Below are 4,976 nucleotides of genomic sequence, written 5' to 3' on the forward strand. Positions count from 1 at the left end.
AAGACATGAACATGACTATAACTTACTAAATAAATAAATAATGCAAAAGAGGAATGGCAAGGTAGTGTTCATGTGTTCATTGACCGTTCAGAAATCTGATGACGGAGGGGAAGTCACTGCTCCTAAATCGGTGAGTACATCTTCAAGCCCCTGATGATAGGACAGGTCCTGAATGGTGAAAGCCCTTAATGAGGGATGTCCCTTTCTTGAGACACCAGCTTTTTGGTGATGTTGAGGGTTGCACCCATGATGGAGCTGGCTGAGGCTACAACCTTCTGCAGCCTCTTTCGATCCTGTGCATTGAAGCCAACATTTGGTGGTGCTCTCCACTGTGCGTCCATTGAAATTTCGCCAAATCTCTTCAAACTCCTAATAAAATATAGCCACTGGAATGCTTTCTTCATGATCGCATAAAGCTGTTAGCCAGGAAATTGAGGCTGCTCCCTCGTTCCACTGCTTGTGTTCTCCCAAATTCCCCTTCTCCCAAAGTCCATAATCAATTCCTCAGCCTTGCTGACATCGAGTGCAAGGTTGCTGTTGTGACTCCACCTCACTCATGTTTTTTTATAGGTATCCGTTAGTCTCGTGAGACCATGGATTTGTGCCTTGGAAGGTTTCCAGGGCGCAGGCCTGGGCAAGGTTGTATGGAAGACCAGCAGTTGCCCATGCTGCAAGTCTCCCCTCTCCATGCCACCGATATTGTCCAAGGGAAGGGCATTAGGACCCATACAGCTTGGCACCGGTGTCGTCGCAGAGCATTGTGTAGTTAAGTGCCTTGCTCAAGGACACACATGCTGCCTCAGCCAAGGCTCGAACTAGCGACTTTCAAATCACTAGACGAACGCCTTAACCACTTGGCCACGAGCCATCTCACTCACGTATGCCTTCTCATTTTCATCAACGATAGTGGTGTCAACAGTGAGTTTAGAGGTGGTATTTGAGGTGTGCCTAGTCACACAGTGTATGTGTATAGAAAGAGTAGATCTGTGGAATAAACAATCGAGGTGCATCTGTGTTGATTACCAGCAAGGAGATGTTATTTTTGATGCGCACCGACTGGTCTCCCAGTGAGGAAGTCAAGAATCCAACTGCAGATGGAGGTACAGGGGTCCAGGTTTTGAAGTTTGTTGATTAGTACTGAGTGGCTAATGGTGTTGAATGCTGAATAGTCTGGCTTATGTATTGCTGTATCCACGTGTTCCACAGCCGAGTGGAGAACCAGCGAGATTGTACCTCCTATCTGCTTTCATCCCAGAACTACTGAGATCCCCTTCTTCAAAGAAAGGGGCTTCCCTTCCTCCACCATCAACGCTGCACTCACCTGCATCTCTTCCATTTTGCGCATGTCTGCCCTCACTCCATCCCCTCCATCGCCACACCAGGGATAGGCTTCCTCTTGTCTTTACCTATCACCCCACTGGCCTCCGTGTCCAGCACATAATTCTTCACTACCATTCAGGGCCTCAAACAGTCCTTCTGGGAGAGGCGACACATCACCAGAGGGGTCAAACTGTCCTTCCAGGTGTGGCGACACATCACCTGTGAATCAATTGGGGTCACCTACTGTATCTGGTGTGCCCGGTGTGGCCTGCTGTATATTGGTGAGACACGATGTACATTGTGAGACCGCTTCACCGAGCACCTACATCCTTCAGAATAAGCGTGATCTCCCGTTAGACGCCTATTTCAATTCTACTTCCCATTCCCATTCTAATATGTCAGTCTGTAGTCTCCTTTACTGATGAAGCCACACTCAGGTTGGAGGAGCAATACCTTGTAGTCCATCTGGGTAGCCTTCAACCTGATGGTATGAACATCGATTTCGCAAACTTCCAGTAATTGCCCCCCCCTTCATCATTCCCTATTCCTGTTTCCCTCTCTCACCCTATCTCCTTACCTGCTCATCACCTCCCTCTGGTGCACATCCTTCTTCCCTTCCTTCCATGGTCTCCTATCCTCTCCTTTTAGATTCCCTCTTCTCCAGCCCTTTATGTCTTTCACCAATCAACTTTCCAGCTCTTTACTTCACTGCCTCCTCCTCTCCCGATTTCACCTATCACTTACCACCTTGTACTTCTCCCTCCCCTCCCCCCACCTTCCTACTCAGACTTCTCCTCTTTCTTTCCAGTCCTGATGAAGGTTCTTGTCCTGAAACGTTAACTGTTTACTCTTTTCCATAGATGCTGCGGAGCTACTCTGGCACTTTGTGTGTGTTGTTTTGGATTTCCAACAACTGTAGACTTTCTGTGTTTGTATCTGCTGTAGAGTTGTTATGGCAATAGGCAAATTGCAGCCAGACCAGGTCTTTGTTCTGACAGGGGTTAATTCTAGCCATGACCAATCTCTCAAAGCACTTAATGGCAGTAGATGTGAGTACTACTGGGTGATAGTTGTTGAGACTCGGAATTCGGCAGTGAGAAGCTGAAGATGTCCTTGAACACTCCAGCATGGGTTGGCATGGGCTTTGTGTATCCTGCCAGGTACACCATCAACTCCTGAAGCTTTGTGAGGATTCATCTTGACAGGTGTTCTAACATTGTCCTCTGAGACAGAGATTAATGATTGCCAGATGTTGTGGGGGCTCGCACAGGTTGTTTCATTTTCCTTTCGAAGTGTGCATAAAAGGCGATTGGCTCATTGGGGAGTGAAGCATGACAGCCACTATGCTGCTTGGTTTTGCCTTATAGGAAGTAGTGGCATGCGAACCCTGCCATAGCTGTTGTGCATCCGATTGTGTCTCTAACTGCACATGGAATTGTTTTTTCTGCTTTCATGATAGGTCGTACTTGGACTTTTTGTAGCACTTTGGATTGCATGTCTTGAACACCGCAAATCAAGCTCTCAGCAGACTACGAATCTTCTGGTTCATCCAGGGCTTCTGGTTTGGAGGTACTGGTTACTGTACCTTTAGTTGTCAAGACTTTAATCTCTGAAATTCTTACTTTAAGCATTTCTGCCTCTATATATTTCCTCTTTAAAAACCCATATTGATCATTGCCTGGGTATTTTTTATGTGTTTGACGTGGTGATAGCTGTGTTGAAAGCAGTATTTTATAAACATAAGATGCTACTATTAATCAGTATCATTATTTGGAAAATAATGATTTATTACCTTTTTTAAAGGATAAAAGTATCGATTTTGAGGCACTGCTTTGCTTAAAATTACCCTAATTCATCACGTTTTATGCAGAAAAGTACACAGATTTCAAGCAATCCCAGTAAATATACAGATATATCCACAAATGGTGTATACAGGGAAGGAGAAAATATCTGAAAGAATTCTTCCATGTGATGTCCAGAGCCCTGGTTAGAGTGATGTTACAGCCTGTCCTGTGAGTTCAGTGGGAGGTTGGAGGTTTTAAACAAAGGATTCTCAACAATCTGGGGTTGTGCTAATTTTCCTGTGTTTTTAATTAATTTTTTGTAGTCACTAGTTCTAACATAATAACACATTCTTCGATCTTGTGAATCTACAGTAAAGTATCTGTGTCATTTCTTGTGGCCAGTTAATAGGAAGAAGCCATTTTTATTTGCTGATGAAGTGAACAGAAACCAATGGATATTCAGTGCACACTGCCAACCCATGGTTCAAACCTGCAACTACATGGAAGGGGTTTAATTCTAAATATTTACGCAGGCATTTTTCCAGTGTAATGTTGGCATAAACATGCAATAAAAAGTATGGCATAGAAAATTGTCTAGGTATTCAATAATATTATAGAATTTTAAAAGCACGTAATATTTTATGTTCGATTAATAATTTTATGTTGGAATTTTGTCCATTTACATTTCTATCTTTCTATCAAGGAGTACATGAAAGAACTGAAGAGTGCTTTGTACAAGTTACAATTTAGTTAAAATGGGATCGATTCTTCAAGGTCAAGTTCAAGTTTAAAGGTCATTCAACCACATATGAATACAGCCAATTGAAACAGTGATCCTCTGGGGCCAAGGTGTATACTGTCACACACAAGGCACATATAGCATATACACAATTGCAAGCACATATAATATATCAGTAAAATACTGTCACACAAAGAAATACAGTCCCAAGATCTTGAATCCACGAATGTTGCAGCAGTCTGCAGCTGAACACAATACCGCTTGTCTTCTGCTGAGTGAACACTGGGGGGCAGCGCAGACTCCAGCTTGGACTCCGTGCTACACAACTTCCGGCAGAACACACCAACTCCGATGCCTGTCCTGGGCGGTGTAAACAAGCGACACTGGGACTTGAGGCCTAGTCCTTGCTACAACTGAGGCCACACAACCCTCTTGCCGTCCGCCCCTACTTATTGGACAGTGGAGGCTATCACATCAGTGCACATTCTCTCATGATCACTCTGCCACCAGCGTGGATCAGCGAACGGCAATGACAAGCCCAAACCACTTTCTTTTAAGAAAACATGTCCCAAACAAGGATGCTAAGAGCCAGAGATTGAGCATAATTGGCAACACGCCATCTTTATTTATCCACTGAGTGGGGTCAAGCAGTGGGGAAGAAAGATGAAGGGGGGGGATGAAATCCACAGTCGAAATGGAATAAGTTGATAAGCTGCAAACGTTCTGCACCATTGAGCCTTCAGTTCGCACCACGTAAGTGCCAGGTTGTACAAGCAGTTCAAAAGCTCAGATCCGAAAGGGAAGTTTCAGGCTATTGATTGTAGTGATCGTTTTTTTTATAAAATCATGATTGATACCGTAAGTAATAGCTGCTTTTACTGCCGGCAGGTTGTCACTGTGCTTCACTAGCGCCATCTTAAACCAGAAGCAGAGTATGGTTATGTGTAGTTTTTCCTAAATTCTACTGTATTTCTTTACTTTCTTGTAAATGCCTGCAAGAGAATGAATCTCAAGGTAGCAGATGGTGATACTGTAGGTTTTCACAAGTAAAACAACGTGAGGTGTTTTATGGTTAAGCAAAACTGTAGCAACTCATTTATTGTACTCCAAAACCTGAACACAAAGCTTGGTAA

The sequence above is a fragment of the Mobula birostris genome, chromosome 9 (assembly GCF_030028105.1).
Source record: "Mobula birostris isolate sMobBir1 chromosome 9, sMobBir1.hap1, whole genome shotgun sequence".
NCBI lineage: Eukaryota > Metazoa > Chordata > Chondrichthyes > Myliobatiformes > Myliobatidae > Mobula > Mobula birostris.